Below are 25,208 nucleotides of genomic sequence, written 5' to 3'. Positions count from 1 at the left end.
TTGGCTTATTCCATGACTAATAAGACATTGCAGTGTTTGACTTAAAAGCTTGCCCTGGTCATGGTCGTTGTCATCACAATCATAGCTAATGTATATTGAGCTCTTAGTATGTACCAGGTTCTTGCTAAGCATTTAACATCAGTGATCTGATTTAATCTTCACAAAAATCTTCACAAAATGTCTGTGAGGAGGTCATCTCGTCTGGTTTTATCCATGAGAACGCAAGGGCTCATGGGTATTGAGTTATCTGTTCAAGGTCTTCCAGCCAAAAGGGTAGCAAATCCAGGATTTAAACTCAGGTATGGGTGATTCTTAAGTTTAACACAAGTACAGATTTTTGGATCACAAGAAGGGTGTACCTGGAGCCTTTACCTTTCAAATAGTTGGAAAACCACGTTTTCTTGAATTGCTTTGCCAGATATGGCCAGGCCTTAGATTTAAAAATGAAAATCACATGTTAGCACCATCTCTTCCTCCTCACAGTGGAAGACTTTCTCTTCTGGGCAGGCTTCGAGAGGCCTTCAATTACCAGCTCAAATCGAGCTGGTTTAATACACTCATCTGTGGCCCAAAACCAGTCGTGGAGTTCAAAAGAGAAGCAAAGCTCTAAGGGGCTTCTTAACAATTTAACATTTCCAAAGCCTGTGGGATTGTTAATTCCATTTGCTGTAGACATACTGTCATAATGATTAAGACCTAGTCACTGTAGGAATGCAGAAATGTGAAATCCATTGTGTGGCTGCGCTCTTCCCACTGCCTTATTGTAAGGCTCTACGAACCTCCTTATCTGCCCGAGCACCTTACACTTTCTCATACAACTGACCTTGACACCTCCACATCCAGAGTGTCTGTATTATCTCTTCCTTCTTTTATGGGAGTTTGATCCAAAAGATACAAAGCCCCTGAAATAGCTTTTATGGATGGTCTTACTCCCCAAACACCTGGAAATTTCCTTGCCCTAAGAAGTATGTTGGTTTATCATTCAATTATCATTACCCTCAGGCTTTTACTGAGGGCAGGATCTGCCCTCCGGGGATACAAAAGTGAGTCAGCCCCTGCTCTCAAGAAGCCATGGTCAGCAGTCAAACTGCTTGAAAGGAAGGAGGAAGAATTTATTTACTCATGTAACTTAAAAGTCTAATGGTAGAGTTGATTCAGGCATGGCTGGGTCTGGGGGCACAAGCTGTGTCACCAAGGGTGTTGTGTTTCTCTACTTCTTTCGAGTAGCTTCTTCCCAAGGAAGGTGATGTGAATAGTAGCAGCTTGAGGCTTACATCCTATTAGATTAAGTGGAAAGATTGTTTTTCCTAGCAATGCTGATAAAAAAGAATGTGCGCAGAGAACTCTGGTCCAACTTGAGTTACATGACCATTGTTGAACCAGGAACCGTGGCCAGAGGGATAGGGTGCTCTGAGCGACCAGACTGAGATTCTGAGTCCATGTATAGGGCCAGGCAGAAATAAAATCAACTCCATCCCAAGACTAAGTAATATAATGGTTTCCTAGAAGAGAAAGGGGTTCCATTGCAAAAAAGGAAAGCTACATATACAAAACACAGAGGGATGGGTATAAAGGATTTATTGAGCCCAGGAGAAGTAGGAGAGAAAGCTCAGAAATGCTTCCCAGAGGGGTTGGTATTTGAACAGAGTCACAGGGTGAATAGAAAGTCACAAATAGAACAGAAGGGTGACCTGGAGTTTAATCCCTCTTTGCTAATGCTCCATTGATAATGACCTAGGAAAATCATTCATTCTTTCAAAAGAAGTTTACAAAGCATCTACCAACCAAGTTAGTTCTGGAGCTGCATTGATGGACAAGGCAGGCGTTGCTGTGCCTCTCATGGATCTTACAGTCTAGAGCGGCAACAAGGATTTAATAATTGCACAAATGATAGAACAACTACCCTTTTAGAAGTGCTTAAAAGGAAAGATCACTATACTAGGGTCAAAGTATATCTATGCCTTGCATTTCAGTTTTCTCAACTATAAAATGGAAAAGAAAATTCTTATGTCCCTCTCCCACAAGCAATAGATAATGTATAAGACAGTGAGGAAGACAGATGCATTCACTTACATATGTATGCATGCATGCACACAAGAAAAGCAGAAAACACCTTGAAATAGAGAATCAAATTTAGGGATACGCCTGTTGCTGTACTTCGCTGTCTCACTGAGTATCACCTTAAAATGAATCATTTTCTTACCGCCCAAAAGTTTCCTTTGTCCTCACCCTCTTAGCTTTCCTGATTCAGTGCTTATATTTTTACACCCAGGCACCCAGAGTCCTTCAACCACTGTATCTACACTCAGTACAAAACACCATTGTCTACCTTTTGTTATTTCCTCCTATCAAGCATTTGGGGGTCAACAAACATTTTTTGGCACAGAAGCAATGAAAAACTTGGCACCGTGCTTTTAAACTACTGATTCCATTATTCAGTAATTTAAATAGATTATACTCTTTTGTAACTATTCTGTTCATAAAAAAGATTCCATTGTAGAATCTGCCCTTGGAGATATTTCTTTTTTCTTTCTTTCTTTTTTTTTTTTTTGAGGTATTTCAAGTGGAATTTAACTGTCCATTTATATACTCCTGAAAATCACAGTGGAGAGCAGAGATGAGGCCGTACCTGCAGAGGGCACAGCTGTGAGGAAATGGCATTTACAGTGGGAACCTCCATGAGTGATGGCAGAAGGGTGCCATGTTTGCACCCATTTACTTGTGCCCAGTAGCTTCGGTTCTTTATGAAATGAAAGCCAGATGCTTATGGTTAACATTTTTAATGGGTTCATTCTCCCAGGCAGCTCATAAAACCCCACTAATAAATCAAAGGGCCCTTCTTTTTTTTAAATAATTTTTATTGTTATGTTAATCACCATACATTACATCATTAGTTTTTGATGTGTTCCATTATTCATTGTTTGTGCATAACACCCAGTGCTCCACGCAGAATGTGCCCTCTTTAATACTCAAAGGGCCCTTCTAATCAGAATCTTAAGGGATGCTACAATGTTGCTGATGTATTAAATGAATTAGAGGCACTGGAAGCTAGATTCATAATTTTTTTCTGAAGTCTCCAATCCCTGTCCTATATATATATATATATATATATATATATATATATATATATATATATATGTATGTATATACATTATATGTATATATAAACATATATATATGCTTCTTCCTACCCCCCACCAGAAAGAGAGATTGGAAAGGGAAGTTGGGGATGAATGTCTCAGTGTCACAGTGAGCGCTCTGTCTTCCACAAGACAAAGTGAGTTACTAAGAGAAAAATTTCCAAGTGATTTAAAGTGATTTAAAAGATACCATTTAAATTCTATTAGGATTTTTTGAAATAAAAGGCAATGAGTTAAGTGAGAATAAGATGTAAACCTTCCTGCAATATTTGATTGCTAATGAACAGAAAGTATTAATCTTAGCAACAGAGAGAGAAAAATGCATAGTGTTTTTCATTAAATCAACTAAATGATTAAATGAGTTAGTCAGTAGAAACCATTTTAATTTTCTGAATGTGAAATGTGCAGCTTGTAACAAATAAATTCAAAGCACCTTTCTAAGCAAGTTTTGCCCATAAAAAATGTGGGTTATAAAGATGTTTGGTATTTTCTTTATAGGTAGTCAATATTTTAATGCAGTGACATTAATTGTGCAGAATGAAATGCCCCTACTCTCTGGGCTTAAAAAAGTTGGCATCCAGTGCAACGTCCCTAATGGATCTTCAGCACTATTACAAAATGATTGATTGTTGTCATACTCATTTTAGCAGCTTTCAGAGCTGTTATATTTTTAATTAAATTGGCTGTGAATTTTGTAAGTGGCAAAGGTTGATAAACTATCGCTTGGTGCAATATTACTATTCTTCTTAGTGTGGCTGTCATAGTCGGTACATTTATGTGCATAATCTTAACATTCTATAAGTCTCTTTAGTCTCAGGCATTGATCTGCAAGATGACTTGCTGTTTGGAGATGAGGGAAAAAACATAAAAATTAACTCAGCAAAGTGCATGATTCTGAGACGTTACTTGGTGAACCGAGAGGAGATCTAGCCTTGGAATCCCACTGTACATTGGCTTACCGTCCTCCCTTCTTGCGCCTCATCAACAAAGGAAAGCAGATGTGCTTAGGAGGTCACAGTGCCAGTTCTTCCACCAACAGGTTTTGAGAGGCTCCTCTGAGTCAGGCCCAGGTCTGAGTGCTGGGAACGCAAGCATGAGTCTAATGGGAGACCCAGGCCCTGATCCGTCTGAGCAAATAGGGACCAATGCAGAGACGTGCTTTGAAGGAAAGGGCCAATCTTTCATGAAGGAGTCTACTAAGTCAAGGGTTCAGGCAAGGCTTCTCTAAGCAGGTGGCCCCAGAGCTGACATCTAAAGGTGAGACGGCAGCCAACGTTATGAGGGGGGGAAAAGAAGTATGTTCCCGGGGAGCACAAGTGCATAGGCTTTGGCATTCCAGGGAGCCATTTGAAGACCTGAAAGAAGGCCAGTGGGCTGGAGTGTAGAGTGGGAGTAAGGTGGGAAGGGAAGCCCTTCCAACCATGGACACAGTGTCTGCATTTCCAGGAAGCCCTTGGGATTTGACTGACAACCGTAGATGTCAAAATGGTTCCACCAAGGCAGAATGCCCTACTTTGCTGTATTATGACTTCTGTTGGCTGTGAGAGAGACTGGGTGTGTACCCCAACTGAGCTGACTGACCTTGGTAAGATAAAATCATCTCTGAGCCTCAGTTCCCACACTTGTCCAGTGGGGCTAATAGTAGTGTCTCTATCACTGGGTTGTGAGGGTTATGTTATCCTTCATGCAGAGTGTTTCATGTGAGTTCTGGCATGTAGAAAGTACCTAATCCATGGCAACTATAATTATTTTAGAATAAGTGAAGTAATCAATATATAGGGAATGCATTTTCTTATTGTTCCTTTGCAGCAAAAGAATGGGGTTTCAGTTTTCATGAAGAGGCAGATGCCTTTGAAATGAACTTGAATTTTCTTCTGCTACAGCTTGGCCATCTTTTGTGCATGAGAAACTTCTCATTAGGCTACTGGCTCTTCATGAATAAGCAACCGCCCATTGGTTCATGTATCTTGCTAGTTACGGGTACATGACAACCAACAAATAATGTTGAAAGCCCACAGATAGTGACGGTTTGACCACAATTCATGGAAGGAAGGGTGCTGACTTTAGTTCAACATTGTTCATCATGCAAAAAAAAAAAAAAAAAATCAAACTTTGGAATCACACAGACCTTGGGCTCATTCCTGGCTGGGACACTTACTGTCTGTGAGACCTTGAACACAGTATCCTTTCTGAGCCTCATTTTTCTCAAGAGCAAAATGAAGATAATTCTGTTCATTATATAGTATGTTATTTACCTAAAAGAGGGCAAAATGTCTACTATATAGTAAACACCCTACAGTTGTGGCTCTTCTAATTATGCAGCTCAACCCACTGATAATTCCCATTGAATTCACCATGGTGTGTGGGGGTTGGAGGGTTGGGGTGGTGTAGTGAGGACTGAATCCCATTCAGTTATGCAATCTTGATTTCTCAGGTGGATAAAGTGAACATCATTTTCAGCACTGCACAAATAACCTCCATACCCTTCTATAAAGCTTTTGGTTTGGGGTACATGACTACTTCAATGAGATGTTCACAGCAGCACTACAGAACAGCTTAGAGTATCAGGAGAACCCTAGAAGACGAATGACTACATGGGGATATTGTATTAGTAAAAATTGTGCATGGAGTAAACATGGCAGTTACTTTCAGTGGGGTAATCTCCATAGTTTCCAAAGAGAGGCTGTGCAAATTGCAAAGGAGGGAAAAGAATATCATAGTTTTCCTACGTTGAGGTTACAGATGAGCCACAGAGCTACCATTTGTATTTGCAGGCAATTTCCATCATTCTGCATGCATGCTCACCCTGGCAACATTTCAAAGCATTATTCCACATTACCGTAGTATTTTATCAAGTGTCACAAGTCTGACACAGTTCTCTCCTGGCAAGAAAGTGCTCCGGGCTAAGTATCAGATTTTGTCAGTAGGAAAAAAAGGAATTGTTACAGTCCAGAAGTGGCTAGGGAAGCATACCTTCAAGTGCTACAAATTTGTAAAGGTAAAGTTCCAGTAGAAAGAAAGACTTGGGACTTGCAAGCTTATGTCTTTTTGGTTTCTGTGTATTCTTTGCTGTGCTCCCTTGTTGGGCACTAGACCCAGCTGGGCCAAGCCACAAGAGTGTTTCAGTGGCCAGCGGAGGTCAAATTCTGATGCTTGAAATGGAAGAAAAATGGAAGTTGCACATCAAGTAATTTACATCATCAAGTCTTCTGTGTCTGTCACCCAGGGAAGTGGGTAATATCCTCAGTGACATGGATTATCTGGTCACCTCATTTTGCCTTTCTCTTGGTGAAGCCATTTCATCCCACCAACCAAGATGTATTTATTTAGCATCTCATCTCTGCTAAGCTTTGTACCAGACGCTGTGGAAACCACCGTGAACATGACAGACATAAAGCAGAGCTCAGAGGTGCCATGTTGGAGCCTAGGAGGGGTGTCCAGGGTGCTAGGCGAGCACACAGGTGGGGCACTGGTGAGGTGACATCTACATCAAACTCCAAAGGACGCATGAATCATTACAAGGAACAATCCAGTTCTCCCTGTCCCTGCCTTCTCCCTGTTCTTAGCCTGTCTGAGGAACAGGTGAGACTGGGGTATGAAAGAGCAGGACATAAATTTATTATTTATTTATTTATTTATTTAAGAGTTTATTTATTTATTTATTTGACAGAGACACAGCAGGAGAGGGAACACAAGCAGGGGGAGTGGGAGAGGGAGAAGCAGGCTTCCCGCGGAGCGGGGAGGAGCAGGGCATAAATTTAAATAAGTCCTTATTCCCCACATATCAATCATTAATCACAGTCTCTGCCATGTCTAGAAACCACTTCTTTTGGTGCTTCTTCAAATCAACTTCCTTTTTCTGCCTGAAAACACTCCTGGAAAAAGGAAAGATTATATCATTCTTGTAACAGAAAAGTAGTACAATGTGGTATAAATAGAAGGCAACTACAAAAGTAGATATAACGAACAATAAAATGGTGTTATTAAATTTCATCTGGATGCTGTTGTTTGAGTCTGAGGCCTGTTCTTTTCTGGTACAAAATGGGAGATTGTCAAGCCTCAGAGCAGTGTGGAGGACAAAGGAGCACCCAACTCAGCACGCTCCTGGAGAGGACACAAGGAGAAAGGGATATTGACACTAAATGATCACCGTGAGATTCTTCATTCTTTACGGTCATGACGCTGCTACCTAAAACCACTTGTGTCCCTACAGGGGAATGTGTCTGGGGGAGTGGGGACATGAAGTCGCATGTAATGCAGGGAGAGAGGTAATGAAGTACGTGGCTTTGCAGGCCTTGTTAAGGAGTTTGGATTTTTATCCTGGAAGGCTGGAAAGCCAGGAAAGTCAGCAGATGGCTGGCTGGCATGGTCTGCTTTGCATTTCAGAAAGCCCACTCACCTGCAGGGGCTGGGGGCTGGGGCTGGACAGTGAAGAGCAAGCCTGGAAGAAAGGACATGCAGGGAGGCTTTGGAAGAACCCAGGGGAAAGTAGATGGTCACAAAAACTAGAAGAGTGAATGTGGGGAGGCAGAGAGGGAAAACAATCTAAGAAGTTAGATAACTTCTTGATTGATGGGGTGAAAGACATAGTGGGTGCTTGAAATGTTTTCTAAATGATGTGGCTCTCAACTTTGAGGGAGAGCCAGGTCAGTCCAGCTTTGGCCAAGAACCCATAATCTCTCAACTCACCCCTACTGCTCTTCCCAGATCCCCTTCTTGCATCCTGTTGGGGGTCTCTTGTTCATTGACATTGGCAGTGAGGTCTGCAAACCAGGCGTGAGAGTTGATAATGATGTAGTCCCTCTGGGTTCCTTGTGGGGTCGGGGAAGTTCTCAGTTTTTCCCATTAGTTCCCACTTGTGACAAGGCATTGGATGTAACTGGGGTCATTTTATGCCCAGGGGACATTTGGCAATGTATGGAGACATTTGTAGATGTCACCAGTGGTGAGGAGGAGTGTGTTAGTCACATCAGGTAGGTAGAGACCACAGATGCAGCCAAACGTCTGAAAATGCACAAAACCACCCCCCACAACTGAGAATTAACTGACCCCCAAACCGTCAATAGTGCCAGAGTTTGAGAAACGCTGGCAGGACAATGGGAATGTCAGACAGTGTTGCATGAGGACAGAGAAAGAAGGCTGTGGAGGGGCAGGTGTTTCTATCAGAAACTATTCTTTGCATTACAGGTGGGTGCATACTCTCACATACTCAGGGCTGCTGCAGGGGCTCCCAGGAGGAAGGGAGAGGCCATGGGGTGACTCTCCAGGCAGATCGGGTATGTCTGTGGGAGGAGCTCGCTCCATCCAGCACCCCAGCAGGTGTGTTGAAATTCCAGGAATCATCACACTGCCTTGGCTAGTCTCCAAGCCTGCCCAGAAAATAGGCACCTCTGTTTTCAGAAGATGGTAGCAATGATTATTTTTTCCTGGGGGAAAAAATAAATGCCAGAGAGATAAATACTTTGTAAATCACTGCATGTCTCCTGCCTGCAAGCTTTGAGTCTATTTGTGAAACATTTATCTCCTTGTATACTCACCCCCCTAAAAAAATTATCATTTAGTTAATAAACCTAATAGCCTGAGGTATGCCAATCAATAAGAAAGAATGCAGGAAGCTGAATCTGAGGCATCATGATTTTGAACTGTCTGCAGAAAGCAATGAGACCTACCTCTAAAATGAACATGCTTCCAGTCCACTGAGATACTGAGAGGGGCCGATATGTTCTCACAGTATTTGGGAAGTTAGAAAAATGATATATGAAGGCATTCTGTTCTGATTCATGAATGAGATGGACATTGAATTGTTCCTATTTAATGAATATAGAGTCTGCAGATAAGAATGAATTGACTTTCATGCAAACTGGGGGCTCTGTTTTTACCTCTGTGGACAGGAGCAACTCTGTCTTCATGAAATGCACACAACAATCCAGGAGCTGACTACATAAACAAAAATTTGAGGAAAAAACCCTCTGATTAAATATATAGCCATATTGAAAGACTTTTATATACTTGGTTAGGGGTCAGGCAGATCTGATAGACAAAATAAGTCAGCATATGTAAGAAGTAAACAACTTCACAGTCCCATTCTTCACTACAAATTGGAAAAGCCTGATTTTCTCTCCATTGCTCCCCTCCACACTTCCTCTCTGAGTGTTGCTGGGAAGTCTCTGAAAGCTAGATGTGAGATAAAGGCAGATCTAGAACATATGTGCTTTAGAGCAAAGATATCCCCCTTGGTTTGGGCATCGAAGTCCATTGATGGGTTTAACATTCCTATCATAACTTTGGAAGTAAATGACAACTCCCAAAGGACTGCAACTTTTTCCTGGAGTTTAGCTTACAAGGGAGCGTGGGGAGAATCCTCATTTGGGAGCAGATGGAGGTAAAGAAACACCCTGGGTTCAATGTCCAGCAAATGCATCCAGGCTGACTTTACTGATCAATAATGCACAATGAGAATATCAGTAAAATTCACTAGCAGGACTGAATCCGTAACTTTTGCCATCCCTGAGACCACTGGGAATCCTTCCTTTGTGAACTCTTTGGCCAGGGATTATCCTTGCCTTGAATTATAGTGAAATCTGTCTTAAGTGATCATCCAGGGACCATCGAAAATTGGTAACTTGGTAGAGGTTGAACTTTAGCTAAAGGTCAAACAAAATTCTCTGGAAACCTTAGGGGTTGCTTAAAGGTGAAAGAGAAAGTGGAAATGAAAATTGACTTAATCCCTGGTTTATGAACCAAGTAGCACAGCTAAGCAAGCTGAGAGATGCATTCAACTCATAAATGCATCTTGACTTGTCTTTCTGAAATGCCTCATCCATTCTGTCAAGTGCCATGGCCTTTCTGGCTTGTTAATCATATGCCTAGAAATGCTTTTATTTTCCAAGGATGCCCATACATTTTGAAGACCTTTGCCTGTGTGTTTGTGACCCATGGAAGGGGTGATGCTACATAGCACTCTAGGTCAGGCTCTGCTCACGACCCAGAGAATGGGGCCCAGCAAATGCCTTGAAGATCCTAAGTGTCTTTACCTGTGAAGTGGAAATTGGCTTAACTAACATCAGAACATCCATTCAGTGTAGGAAGGACTTTTTAGAGGAAGGGATCTGTATGCTGTTATACAAAGAATTATCTTTATATTGTATCATAGAGACTAGTGTAGAGAGTAAAGTAGGTATATAATCTATTTTCTGATCATCTGTGAAGCACTCGGAATAGAATTTGTAACAATCTTAAAGTAGCTCTGAACCTCCTGGGACTAAAGCTAAGAAGTCAAAGAACAGAGGAAGATGGAACCAGTATACTTTCCTTATTCTTTCCTGTAAATAGGGAAAGAACCGGACACACTGGGCCCAAATCCCAGTTGTGATACATTTTTTACCTTGGATTGATCCCTGTAACCCACTCAGTCTCTGTTTCTTCATCTGTAACAGGACAAGCAATAATCATCCCTACAGTTGTCATCTACTGAAACACTTCTGTATCAGATCCTAGGCTGAGTAAAGAGTTTATATATATATATATATATATATATATATATATATATATATATATAGTCTATCTTGGTGAATCCCCACCATAGCATTTGTATGAGTGATGGTATCTCCACTGAAGGTGGTAAGAGGTTTCTATGAAATATTGGTCAAAAATCCCTACTTTGCAAGGATGCTGAAGACATTCAGTGACATGGCAGGTGAAAGCCACAGCACAGCCTGTCTGTCTGTTGCCTAAGAGTATTTCCACGGAAGTCAGTTTTATTCCTCTTTCTATAGAGATGGGCACCATGTGTCCCTGTGACCATGCATTTCAGAATTCTTGTACTCTGATGGGATGGGAGTTTCCCTCTCTTTGTTTATTCTTCACGTATTTATTTGAACACTGCTAAGTGCTGGGAGCACCGTAAGCAATTAAACAGATGTGTTCTGTGCTGGCCGAGTTGAGGGTCACAGGCCCTGTTGTGCACCCCAGGTCTAGTTGAAACAGAGATAGAGGAAAAGGAATTAGGGAGGTGGCCCTCTTGGGAGAGGCACGCTGACTTGAGACTTTCTTGGAATTGAAGCAAGCTTAACCCATTCTCCCCAGTTCAGTATATCGAGACTCTCTATTGTTCTCTATTAATGTTAATGTTATTTGGGCAATCTAGTTAGTTTCTATCCAGAAGAAACTGGTGTTCTGAAAAAAGGATATTTTCGTGAAATGAAGCCACCATACACACTCTCTGTGCCTTCCTCCTGTGACTAAAGACTTATTTATGTTAATGGTAATGGAGCCAATGCAGTGCACAGGTATAAATCAGCTCAGCTCAGTAGCCTAATTGAAGGCTCCCTGGAAACCAGGCAGACGACCACCACAAAGGTAACCTGTGGAGAGAGCCCAGAAATGGCTTATGTGCCTAACAGTTTGATTCTGTTGTCTCCAGCTTCTTGGGGCCTGGCTATTGGTCTCTGTCCAGAACAACCATCCCACTTCCCTTAACAATATTTACTTTTCTGATCACAGCTGTTGTTTCCAAAAGCACCCCAGAGCAAGAATAGCAAACAATGATGCCATCTTCTTTCTAGAAATCTTTTCTTATGTCCAAGCTAATGAGCCAACAACTAAATGGCAAATGCCTCATGAAGGCCTGCAAACTTGGCCACAGCTCTCCTCCCTGACTGAAGTCATCATGATGCCAAGCTATTAGCTTAACCTGGGTCAGTATAACCAAGCAGTGGTCCCCACCCTCCCCCTTTCTAACAGTGGTGTGACGCTGGGGCTCCTGTCCCGTCCCAGGGGTGGCAAGTCCACCCTCTCTCCTTAGCCATTTTCAGTTATTCTACATCAGGTTAAGTACATTCAACTCCACATAATTGTGAGGTTTCTTACAAAAGCTGGTTGATTAGTGGACTGAAACAGAAGACTAACAGGAACTTCGGATCCACTGCTCAGGTCTATGCAGTGTCTTCTGAGAGCTTCAGAGGGGATTTAAGGTAAATAATAAACCTAGATGTTTCTACAAGAAACCCTGCAAATTATTCCAAAGCCTACTTTGCTGTGTTATAGGCCTAAAGAACCCCAAAGTCCCAGAGTTTATTAAATTTTAGCCCATGTGCTAAATCAGACCCACTGCTTGCTTTTGTAAGCAAAGTTTTATTTGAACATAGCCATGATTTTGTGTTGTCTGTAGCTGCTTTTGCACTACAACAGCAGAGTTGAGTATTTCTGACACAAGTCTTTAGTTACAGGAGGAAGGCACAGAGAGTGTGTATGGTGGCTTCGCTTAATGAATTTTTGTCACATACTCTATGAATTGTGTACGAATTGTAGACCTGCAGAGCCTAAAATATTTACTATCTGGCCCTTTACATTAAAAAAAAAAAAAATTGCTTCCCCCTGCCCTATCCTAAAATGGGGACGGAGTATTTAAACAATATGCTACAACACAACACTGTGAGGACAGACCATGGCAGTCTGTTCACGTGTGTAGCCTCAGGGTCTCATGGGTAACAGTCACTCAACAAAGGAAAGGTGTTAAACTCCCTCCCACTCCCTAGAAGTTCCCTTCACATTGGTTCTTTATCTGCCCTCCATCCCCACTGACTGTAGGAGTCTCATCAGCATCATCTGTCTTCAGTCTTACCGCTGCCATTTGCATTTTGTTAGCTTATAGCCACATGGAATTCTTTATTAAACAAATACTCTTGATGCCCCCGTAAAGCTCTGGACACTGGGGGATACTGTGGTGAACGAGCCAGATCACACCCAGGTCTTCAAAGAGAGTACTCCTGTGGGAAAGACAGACAAAAACAAGTAAACACATAAATATGCATCATCCCAGATAGCAAGAGGAAATAAAATAGGGTACTATGATGAAGGTATCTGTGCTGGAGCAAGTTACTTTGGATAGAGGTATCAGAAGGGTCTTTGCCAAGGAGAGAACATTTCAGCTGATAACAAAAGGGTAAGAGGCAAGTCTGGGGAAACCTAGGAACAGAGTTTTCTAAGCAGAGTAAATAGTGATGGCAAAAGCCATGGGTCTAAGATGAGCTTGGCATGCTCAGGAAATAGGAAGGAGGCCAGTGGGCCTGGAACATTGGTGAACAGGCAGAAGGAGCTGTGGTTACAGAGGCAGGAAGTGGCCTGGAGGTCTTGTAGGCCTCATATGAGATTAGAGGTGTAGGGTCTTAAGAAGGAAATGCCATGATCTAAGTTGTCCAAGGATCCCTCTGGCCAGGTTGAAAGAAGGTGAAGGTGCAAGCAAGGGGACCAATTAGGAGGTTATCACAGTGGTTTATGATAAATCATGGTACAGTGGAGATGAAGAGAAGTGGGCCAACTTTGGCAGTATGACTTCGAAATCCAACAGGTCGATTTTGTTGATGGAGTGGACTATGAGAGCTCAGAGACTAAGAATTCCTAATATTTGGCTTGAGTAACCAGTTGGATGATTAGTGGTATTTACTGGAAAGACTGACATAGGATGGGGAAGCTATCAGTCAGGTGTTCTCCTGAGGTTTTTGCTGCACATGCAAGAACAATCGTCAGGGAACCTGTTTAATACAGGGTTGGAGCTCATTAGAGAGTACCAGGTTAGAAACAAATTTGGGAGCCATGGGGATGATGTTTAAAGCCATGACCCTGAATGAGAGGGAGATGAGAACCACAGTCAGGTAGATGTTTCCAGGTTGGGTATGAGAAAGTGGGAAAACTGTTCAGACAGAGGGTGCTACAAATGCAAAGGGCCTGGTGTGGACCACACTTGGAGTACTTGGAAAGCGTGGCTGGAGCACAGTGAGCATGGGACAGATGAGAGGAAGATGAGGTCAGAGGGGGGCTTGGATTTTATTCCAAGTGTGATGGGAGGACAGGAGCCAAAGAATGCCCATTACAGGGCTTTAGAATCTGAGCTCTAGAGGAAGGATGCCTGAAATTGTCTGTCATTTCTGCTACTTGTTGGGCCAGGTAACCTCTTTGTGTCACTCTTTTCTCATCTGTAGTATAGGGATGATACTAGGACCTACCACCCCGGGCTGTTTCGAATATTAAATGAAATACTATATGAAATGTGCTTAGATCAGTGCATCCATTAATTGCTCAGTAAGTGTCAGCTCTGATTATTACTGGAGAGACTCATATGATCTGACTGACTTCTCAGGGATGCTGGACTGTAGAGGCTCAAGCATAGAAGCAAAGGGGACATGTAGGAGGTGACTGTGGTCATCCAGTGGGAGAGATGGGCCTCTCTTTCCTTGACTTTGCCCTGAGAGCCCACCACCGTTTCCGCCTTGTTCTCTGAGCTGTCGGAGCCCGTCATACCCTCATTTGGCACCCAGCCTGTGAAATGTGCTGTTATATTCTCACCTCTCTGTGACTGAGGCATGAGCTCCTCAAGGAAAGGGCCCTGCCTTTAGCCCTGCCCTCCCGTCCCTAATGTGTAGCCATCAGCCCCAGTGAAGAGAACAATAGTCATCTGTGTCAGCATGGAGCATCGGGGACTTAGGCAAACCACAGCACATTTCCTAGGACAGGTCCAAGTTGTAGAACAGAAGGAGCAGAAACGTTGCGGGACTCCAGCCTGAGGGCCTTGAGAAAGCAGCCAGGAGACAGGCGGGCTCCCTGAGCGGGGTGGGGCGTGGGGGGCTTCCAGCCCGTGCGCAGGGATGGCGCCTCAGCAGGCATGGAGTTTTCAGGCTCATTTACATCCTGTAGATATGCGCAAAGAGCCGGGCAGGCAATTCAAATTCATTTTCCGAGGTCACAGTGCCAAAGTTGGGCTGCATTAGCTCCCAGAACCATTAATGGGGTAATGTGTTCTCTCACTGTGAGTGGGAATCAAAAAGAGTTTAATGGGGCTTCATTAGATCCATCTGTCCATCCATCACGTCTTCTCCATCCCTCACTACTTGACTTGAGAAACGGGAACACCCCTAACTAATTAGATTTATCCTAATCTCCTTTCTGCCTCGTCAATCCTCTCAGAGGCCATCTGTGGGTTTAGAGTTCAGACCCTTAAGAATTATGCTAATCAGTCTTTTTCTAATTTAAAATGTTCATCTGATGGCCACAATTTGAAATTTCTTGCTGTGACAAATGGGAACCCATTGTAAGGTTTTGTGCTAATTTTAAACACCCTCATCCTCTGAAGTGCCACATAATGGACCATTTCTAAAGAAAATAGTTAGGTGAAGAACATACAGTCTTGGAGCCAGACAGTAAGTAAGAAAACCAGAGTCAGTGTGGGGAGAATTTTATTTATTTATTTTTTTAATATGAGTAGGAAGTGGTTTGCTTTCATTTGTAGACTCAAAAGGAAGGTGTCTGAGCTATTAAATGTGGGGATGGATTGTTTATTTTGGTGGTGCAGCCACTGGCGTGTAAAATGCAGAGGAGAATGAATTCACTGAAGGTAGGTACCCAGAGGGAGGTGATTTAGGAGTAGATTTTCAGGCCTCCTGCATCCACTAGAGCCTGTGGCCTGGTCACTAGAGGCCGGCATGGAATGTTAAGCAGATTTCTGTGCAGGGAGGTCATCCCAGCATTGCAGTGGTTTGAACCTGGCAGGAGAAAGGGTACTTCCTGACACAACGCAGTGACATTTATGGCAGAACCTAAACGCCCGCAGGCTCATAGGCTCTGGTATTAGGGGGCCCAAACAGAGGGCTCAGTGGAAAGATTGATACTACATTAATTACTTCGTTGAGTGAAGAGCAGAGAGTCTTAACTGGGAATGACAGCCCAAAGGGGCACCTCCCAAACTCACCGATGCCCATGAATCTCTTGGGCATTCTTGGATCTTGGTAAAACAGTTTTTGATTCAACAGGCCCAGGATGTCTGCATTTCTAGCAAGCTCCTAGGTGACAATGACACTGGTGGTCTAGAGACCACACTTGGTGTAGCAGGAGAGGGTAAGAGGTTGGGGAACAGAAAGAACCAAGTTCAAGTCCTGGCAATACACTGGTCAGGCAGCCTTCGGCAGAGTACTTTCCTCTGTGCCTCTTTCATTCAGCTGATATTTACTGAATTTCCACCATGGAAATTGTGGAATTCCAGAAACTGTGCTCAGCGAAATAGCGGGATCGAGATAGAAACTGTCCCTGCTCCCCCGGGGTTTTTAATCTGGTGGGGCGACACATAAGAAAGAAGGTAACAAAGCAAAATGTGTAATTATCACCTCTGATCATTGCTCACAGTGATAGCAAACGTGGTTAATGTTTACTGGGAACCTAGTCAGTACAAGGCCTTGAAGAATTTCACATACATCAACTGATCAAATCTTTGTAACTGCTCTGTAAGATAGGTCCTCCCATCCGTCTTTTCAGATGCAGACACTGAGGCACAGGCATGAAGTATCTCGCCCAACCTCAGGTCCTGGAAGATGGTGGTGACTGGATCTGGGGGGGCCAGGCAGTCCACCCCTGGAGCCAGTGCTCTTGATGACGGTCCACAAACTTTTTCTGTCAAGCGCCAGGTAGTAAATGTTTTAGGCTCTGCCAGCCAGCCGGGTTTTGTTGCTCCTACCTGGTTCTGCCCTTGGAGCACGGGAATTGTCACAGATGTTGCATGAGGAGTAAGAGCAGCTGTGCCCTGATGGAAGTGCATGTACCAGGATGGCAAGGGGCCTGATTCGACCCATCTACTCTAGTTTGCCGACACCGGATCCTGATCATCATCCTTGACGAGCTTCTCACAATCTAAAGCAGCCCCGTACAATATAAATACAATGTGAGCTACACATATAATATAAAACCTTAGAGTAGTCTTGTTTTAAAAAAAAAGAAAACATTTTAATATATTTAACCTGCAGTATACAAAATATTATTTCCACAGGTAGCCAGTATAAAATAATTACTGAGATGATTCAGATTCTTTTTTGCACTTTTTTAAAAGATTTTATTTATTTATTTGAAAGTGAGAGAGCGAGAGAGAGAGAGAGAGCACAAGCAGGGGGAAGGGCAGAGGGGGAGGGAGAAGCAGGCTCCCCGTGGAGCAGGGAGCCCGATGTGGCGCTCAGTCCCAGGACCCTGGGATCATGACGTGAGCAGAAGGCAGAAGCCTAACTAACTGAGCCACCCAGGAGCCCTGCACTAAGTCTTCTAAAGCTGGTATGTATTTTACATGTGTAATGGATCTCAGCTCAGACTAGCCATGTTTCAAGTGCCACCTGGGGCTAGTGGCTACTGTGCTGGACAAGTAGCAGTAAAGTGCTGAAGACTCATCCAGGCTGGAGCCTAAGATTCTGTTTTTATAAGAGCCCCCAGTGATATTGGTCAGCAGTCCATTCTTGGGGTAGGAAGGCCGCAGATTGCCACCATCTGAAGGAAACACACTGGGATGGACCTGAGGGGGCAGGTGATAACACGGGAGGCCCCAAAGGCTCTTTAACGAGATTACATTCATGTTGAAACCCAGAGGATGAGCAGGACAGAGAAGAACGCTGGGGGAAGATGCTCTACTCATGTTCTAGATGTTTTAGATTAAGTACACTAAGGCATGCAGGCACTGAGCGTCGAGCTCAGTATGGTGTCTTGGGTTTTTGTTCTAATGTAAAGGCAGGCAGATATACAGCCTTTGGGAGCCCCTGCGTGTCACACTTCCCCCAGCCAGCTTCAGTCCCCCTTCGATGCTCCCACAGTGTGATGAGATTTCCCTCATCACAGCACTTTCCATGTTTTCTGTAGGTGCCGGATTGTTTTCCAGGTGGCCCACTAGGGTTGAGAGGGCAGGCATGGGGCTTGGCCACTGCCAAGGGTTAGAGGGCAGGCTTAGGGTTGGCCACTGCTCTGGCTGTTTTCTGGGTGGCCCACCAGGGTTAGAGGGCAGGCTTGGGGCTTGGCCACTGCTCTGTCCCCAGCCTTTACATCAGCTGTGGCCATTTGATTGCTTGACAGTGAAGATTGGGCTTTGCAGAATATTTGGAAATCCATCCAAAGTTGATCTGGGCGTGCACTCCTTGGGAACTTTCCAGGTGATACGTCTCTGACTAAAGATCAGAGGAGGGAAGTCAGACATTGACTTTCCTTGTCTGAGACAGGAAAGCAAGGACTTTGCGTGGTGTGGCATGTGCTCAGAGGGCACAGCAGCTGAGTCACAAGCTGAGTGGCCTGCAGGTGTGTTCACGGGGGTCGGCACAGTCAGTCCGTGTGAATCTGACAGATTTTAGAAGGGGCCTTGGCTCTCCACTCCCTGGTCTCCAACCCCAGGGTCCAACATGAGGCTGCTGCCTGAAATCACTGTTCTGAGTGCTGGGGGAGCCTAAGATTTTCTCTCACAGAAGAGCAACCTCACAGCTCAGGCTGGTTCTACCAGCGGAGCTCAGGTCTGTTAATGTGGTGTGATATGCCAACGGGTCGTGGTCCTAACACTGAGCTCTTCTGGTGGTCTGTCGAGCCTCCCGAAATCCACCCACCCCAGCTCTGCTATGTTAATAGAGGACCATCTCGCCTTATTGTGGTAACAGCTTCAGACACGTGTATGGCATTGCCTAGTCTGGAGAGAGACATGACGCACAGTGGTCAGGAGGGCTGGTGCGGGCCCAGCTGCCTGTGTTAGCATCCCAGCCCTGTGCCTGCTTATGCCAGTTCCCAGATCTCTCTGGGCTCTGCTTCCTCCTGCGTTCATTGGGCATATGTAGTGCCACCCTACTGGGATAGTTGTGAGGATTAATGAAGACAGGTAAAGTGCATGAAACAGGGTCTGTAAGCAATAGGCGCTCACTGTTACTATCAGAAATTGCTTTCACTTGTATTATTGCACATGTTCCTTCCAAAATCTTTCAGAAAAAGCAGGGCTACTAGTGGTAGGATCTCCATTTAATAGTGTAGGTGATGAAAGTGAGATTCAAGGAGGGGAAGCACTGGGGCTCGGAGGGAGTGCTAGACCTCAATTTGAGGCCTTCTAAAAATTCACTTAACGTTGACTTTATACTTACTGGCTCAGGAGGCACTGATGTACCATGTGAAGAAAGGTGAACAAAACACAGTAGAGCTCCCCAGCAGTGAGGGAAACAAATGCATTACAGAAATATGAGCCAGGGATGGAGGAGAGGAATTTTCCCCATCGAGGTGTGCAATGGCATGCTACATGTTTTTGTTACATCATGACATTGCTGGGGTCCTTGGAGATATAAGTATCCTTTGTGGGTTTTTAACTGAGACCCACGACCCCCCCCCACCGCCCCCAGGGAAGTTTCATGTAAAGAGTATGTGTTTGTACGCACATGTTTTTTTCTAGGGAAAGGAGTCATAGCTTTGATCAGATCCTCAAGGGTCTGACATGGCCCAAAATGTTAAGAACCCTCTTCTGAAGGAACTTAGATGTAATTTGTGAAAATTCTCAGTAACGAGTAGCCCATATTTTGAGTGTAAGCTTGTACACATACTGATAGATACTTAATACTACTGGTCTAGAAGGAGAAAGGCAGTACTACTAAAGACTGCCTCAGTGTCTCTCATACAGCCCTTTGCATCGTTCTTCTGTGTAGGCATTACCAGTGATTTGCTGGTTAACCCTAAGCTATTTCACTGCTCAGAGCTCCTATTTCTGGTCATATGGGGGTGACAGCTTCTAGTTCACAAATTCCTGGGGGGATTTGGATGGTTTTACTCTCCTGCACACACCAGATGTCACTGGCCCTCATAGTGCATGTGAGGCTTCCTACCTTTGCCTGGTGTCAAGCTTTCTGTTGATCATTCCACTAGACATTTTTTTTTAAGATTTTATTTATTTATTTGACAGAGAGAGAGAGAGAGGGAGGGAGAGAACAAGCACAAGCAGGGGGAGAGCCCGGCAGGGGAGAAGCAAGCTCCCCACTGAGCAAGGAGCCCGATCAGGGCTCGAACCCAGAACCCTGGGATCATGACCTGAGCCGAAGGCAGCAGCTTAACTGACTAAGCCGCCCAGGTGCCCCTCCAGTAGATATTCTTAGAGAAGTGTCTTTTTCTCTTTTCCTTCGCATTCCTCTGCTTTCTGTCCTGGACCAAGGTTGCATCTTTTACCAAGAATTATTCTTATTCCACGTCTGTGGCCTTTATGGAGCAGGCTTGTTAACTCTTGCTCTTTCCATCCATTCCAACATCTTGGGAAAACCTACCCGTCCTTTCCTCTCTGGTTCTGTGGATTGAATAGAGTGGCTATTTGTTGTTTCCCCTTATGCCTTGCATAATTGGCAATGATCTTTTGGCCTATTCTTCTCTCATGCTCGAAGTGAGAAGAGCACAAACTTGTGCTTTCTCTGTCCCTATGAGGAAAGGCACATTCTGTTTCATTGCCCTCAGAAGCTAGGAAGTGGGAATTTCCAGCGTGCATTTTTTGTTTTAAATGAAAGCAGCTGTCTATAAACTTGGAAACGTGTGCCACTTCAGTCTTACTCTTAATGAAGAAGCAGTAAAATGATCACAGCACATCAGCCACTTCCAGGATGTGTCACATTGCTTCTCTCCCCACTCCTAGGCAGTAGCTCATGGCTGGGGTGTGGGTAAGGTCAAGGGCATGAGCTTGGGAGTCAGAAAGGCCCCATTGTGTACTCCATCCCTGCCATGTGACAGCTGTGGCCTTGGACATACCACGTAGCTTTTCTGAGCCTTGGCATCTGTAAGATGGGGAGTAGGGTCGTGCATACTATATTCATTTGCCAGGGCTGCGGTAGCAAAGCAACACAAAGTGGGTGGCCTAAACCCAGTTAAGCAACTGTGTTTTCTCACAATTCTGGAGGCTGGAGGTCTGAAATCAACGTGTCAGCAGGGTTGGTCCCTTCTGAGGACCCTGAGGGAGAATTTGTTTCATGACCCTGTCCTGGCTTGTGGGGGTTTGCTGGCATTTCCTGACTTGTAGAACCATCATCCCAGTCTCTGCCTTCATGTTCACATGGCATTCTTTCTGTGTGCATGGCTGTGTCCAGACCTCCCCACTGTATAAGGACACCAGTCTTACTGCCTGAGTGCCCACTCTAATGATTTTATTTCAGCTTGATTCCCTCTGTAAAGACCCAAGGTTACATTCTGAGGTGCTGGGGGTTAGCGACTGAACATATCTTTGGGGGAAAAGAGGGATACAACTCAATCTGTAACACATACCTACCACAGGGTTTACAGATGATTAGATGAGATAATCTACAAAAAGGGTTTAACTTAGTGCCTGGCACATAACAAGCCCTCAGTACATTGCTTGTTATTCTTAAGGGAATTTAGCATGCCCTAATTTCTCACCTACAAGTCTTGGAGGTTTTCAGTTTCTTTTGTCTCTCCTTTTCTCTCATTTTTCATCAACTAGAGGGCAAGTAAATGTAAAAGGAAAAGGCAAAGCATACACCAGTTGAAACATGGAAGGTTCTGCCATTTGACCATCAGAACACTTTATACTTGAATATTTCCTCAGCCTGAGCTTATATTAATAAAACAGATTTGTGTGTGTAAAAATACACAGAAACCTATTTCAGTCCACTCTGCATTAATTATTTGAGAAGCTTGTCTTAAATAGCACAATGATTTTGTTTGAGGGAAAACTTTGAAACCTAAATAATTATCAGATGGCCATTTAAAAAAAATCAAAACTAACCCTCTGTCTGAGAAAACATGTTATTGGAATCAAATAAGCTGGCGGCATAATCTGCAAATTCCGTGTGTACTGCTATGGTATCTGAAACATAATTATCAAGCTTAAGTTAATTAGACTAATGCTCAGAAAATCTGGCCTGGCAGCTTGTGGTAAGTAATTATATATACTGATTAAAAATGTAATACTCAGCAAGCAGAGGTGATGGAAACTCCATTTGACACAGCGTGTGCACATGTACAATTAAGAAGCCACGTAGAAGGATGCCCACAATGAGAAGGAACATTGTAGAAACCGATAGGCATCATGCCAAGTCTTCTTCAAGATGTTCCCCTCACCCATTGGGAAACGGGTGGCTGTCACCACAGGGCTGGCTCTGGAAGGGGATGTGGCCACGGGTACTCGCTGACCACCCAGAGCATACTCCAGACCACAGCCTCTTCTCTACTGTGTTCTTTCCATTTCTCTAAAGCTTCTCCTTCAAAGGATGATTAGGTGTCAGACAACAGAGGTCCGCTTCCTTGGTGATTTTCCAGGCTCTGAAACAGGGAAATTGTCATTCATTATAGGTCACAGAGAAGGGTACGATGCTGCCCTCTGTGCAGGCATGAACATACCTTTCATTTGCCCTTCTGTTTGCTCTCTGGCTTTCTCTCATTATTTTTGAAAGAGGGAAGATGATGCCACTGGGGATCCATGAGCAAAGACTAAGGACCCCCAACATTTGGCTGTCTACTCAGGTTCACCCTAAGTTTACTGTATCACAAAATTTTTTTGATTAAGTAAATATGGTTAAATTTCAGATTGATGAGGGCTACCGAGAAATCTTTTTTGTTCTGTATCATTTTTACAGTGTGTCTCTCTTCCTGCATTAGTATTATAATATTTGGTTGGGAGAACATCATCAAACCCTTCTTTGAGGACTGAGGATGGCAATATCTGTGTCACCCTCCTGAGTATCTGTTATGGTTCGTTGATTTGAGCAAAAAGTATTTAGTGAACACCTATTGTGTGCCTAGCTCTGGTTTTGTAAGGTCTTCACTAAGGTGTTAGATTGAACCATATGACATTCTTTTGAAGGTTAAGGGAAGATTGAATATTGCTAATAGACATGGTTTTGCCCTCATAGGACCTATAATTTAGTGGGTAAGATATTTACAACACAGTACATGTCCTGAAACGGAACACATCAAGGGGCCACCTGGTCCAGCCTTGGGCGAGCAGGGGCAGGAAGGTCTTCCTTGCAGAGAATAGTATGTGCTGGTGGTAAAACAAGGCAGGTTGTTGAAAGAGCCACTCCTGCTTAAACAGGGGAGGCACAGAGGCTGCAGAGGGTTGAGAGAGGGAGTGACAAGGTAAATAAGGGCCTATCATTCCAAGAAAGCCATGTCAAAGGCCAATAACTCAGGACAGGACGAGAGCATTTGATAGCAAGGGTTCAGAGACTGCCCTGGGCCACTACCTAGAATTTAATTTATACTTTTTAAGTAAGAGAGGCCCTAATATCTGGTTCTCCCACTGTGTTGTTCTGCTTCAAAATCTAGATTCAGGCCACTCCTATTAGATTTCATCGAGGCTCCTTTTTCGTAGAGAAACATGCCAAGGCTTTCAGTCTAAGACTACAGAAAAGAAACCCACAGCTCAATCTCCCTGGGTTTTTGTTTCCTATTCTGTAAAATGGGGACAATATTATGCCTCTACCTACCCCAAAGTTGATCCAATGAGATTCTGCATGCAGAAGTGCTTTATTTTTTTTTTAAAGATTTTATTTATTTATTTGACAGAGAGAGACACAGCGAGAGCAGGAACACAAGCAGGGGGAGCGGGAGAGGGAGAAGCAGGCTTCCCGCTGAGCGGGGAGCCCGACATGGGGCTCGATCCCAGGACCCTGGGATCATGACCTGAGCTGAAGGCAGACACTTAAGGACTGAGCCACCCAGGCGCCCCATGCAGAAGTGCTTTAATTTAGACACCTGAACTGAGTCCCCATTGTTTAGCAGACGTGGATGCTGTTCTATGAGAGAGGGCATGCAGCTTTAGGGAGTGGGCCCTGGAGTCCCAGCCACCTGTGAGCTATAAGGTCACATCTCTGATCTTAACTTCTTAACCTGAAAATGGAGAAGACAGCGCCAGGGCTATTCAATAAGGGATAAACGCAATTGTCTCTGTACCAACACTTGGTACTTGGCACTTAGCACATGCTCAGTAAAAATCCATTAATAACAACAATGTGATTATGCCATCATTGTTCTTGGGCTCCCTTCCTTTGATGTTTTCTCTTCCCTAGAGCAGAAGGTCCCTGGTATTGGACCAAGAGCATCTTTCCTTTGTCCAGGGGTCCATTTTCCACAGAACAACATTTGTTCCTTGTGATTTAGTTGTCATTTGGCTGGAGGATTAAGTCCTGAATCTGACTCCCTTTATAAGTAGATGAGTCCTCTCTCTACCCAAGCCCCAAATAACTACTTGCAAAGTGAAAGAGCAGTCAATCAGCAGGGGTTTTGTTTTTTGTTTTTGTTTTGCTTCTGGAATGCCAGATATTTAGTATTTTTGAATTTTTAAATTTTGGCATCTGGTAGACACAACTCTGAGTAACCATGTAGGAACACTCACAGATCTTGGACTGATAACTTGCTACTAGGCTTCAATCTAATGTCAACGAACTAGACCATTATTCCCAAAATCAAACATTAAAGAGGGAGAGGAGCAAAATAGCTTGGAAATTAATGGCTTTTTTCAACATCTTGTGTTTCCTACCCAAATAGCAATCAGTTTCCTGGTTGTTGCCCCCAATGTGGGAAACAGAGACAGCATCAGGCTGCAAAGCCCTTCCAGTACAGTCTTGGTCTGAGAATCAGCATGAAGAAAAGGACTAAAAGAGATAATGAAATGTAGAAAGCATGTGAAATATATATTACCACTGCAGACATGTTTATTAAGATCCAGGCGAGTATTACTTTTGCTTCAGAAATAGGACATCAGAGGAAATTTATGGAGGGGGAATATTTGGATGACTATCTCACAGACATAAAGCTCTTAAGGCAGAGCGGTTTTAATTAAGAACAGCATCCTGTGTGAAGTGTTATACCCAAAATAGATCCTAGGGGGGATTCAGTGAAGGGATACATCAATTTCAGACATCTGGAATTCAATTAATAACTTCAGTGCTCTTACATAGCAAATGCTACCATGTTGTAATTCTTACGGAGTTTCTCTGAATGGGAGCTGGATTTCCATAGGGAGGGAAATTGCGGTCATCCTATGCTGTAAACTGCATGTTGCCCAAGGATGACCATGTTTGTTTTCATTCATGGCCTGCTTTGATGTAGTTATACTGAATGACTAATTGGGTATCTGCAAGCCCATCACTCAGCACAAAAGCTATGATTTTGATATCCAACACCTAACCATATGATGAGCCCACACCCCCCTCCCCCCCCCCCCCCCCCCCCCCCCCGAGTTATCCATCACCCTGAATCTCGTCCCATTGCTTCACTTCTCTTTTTTTAATTTATTTGTCAGAGAGAGAGCACAAG

General features: G+C 43.8%; 1 protein-coding gene and 1 long non-coding RNA gene across 10 annotated transcripts in view; one reads left to right on the top strand and one right to left on the bottom strand.

The window, feature by feature from the left end:
• The window catches only part of FHIT (fragile histidine triad diadenosine triphosphatase), a 1,472,419-nt gene that overhangs the window by 1,409,092 nt on the left and 38,119 nt on the right, over positions 1-25,208 (top strand). The window lies entirely within an intron of this gene.
• Positions 18,397-25,208, bottom strand: part of LOC112833854 (uncharacterized) — a 68,182-nt gene continuing 61,370 nt past the window's right edge. The window contains exon 3 of the long non-coding RNA XR_003210746.2: positions 18,397-22,211. This is a non-coding gene — a long non-coding RNA (uncharacterized lncRNA). The remainder of the gene's footprint in view (positions 22,212-25,208) is intronic.

This window comes from Callorhinus ursinus, unplaced genomic scaffold (genome assembly GCF_003265705.2).
Source record: "Callorhinus ursinus isolate GAN/ISIS: 27379988/994484 unplaced genomic scaffold, GSC_fseal_2.0 scaffold15, whole genome shotgun sequence".
NCBI classification, from domain to species: Eukaryota; Metazoa; Chordata; class Mammalia; order Carnivora; family Otariidae; genus Callorhinus; species Callorhinus ursinus.
This window is presented reverse-complemented; position numbering and strand designations above follow the sequence as displayed.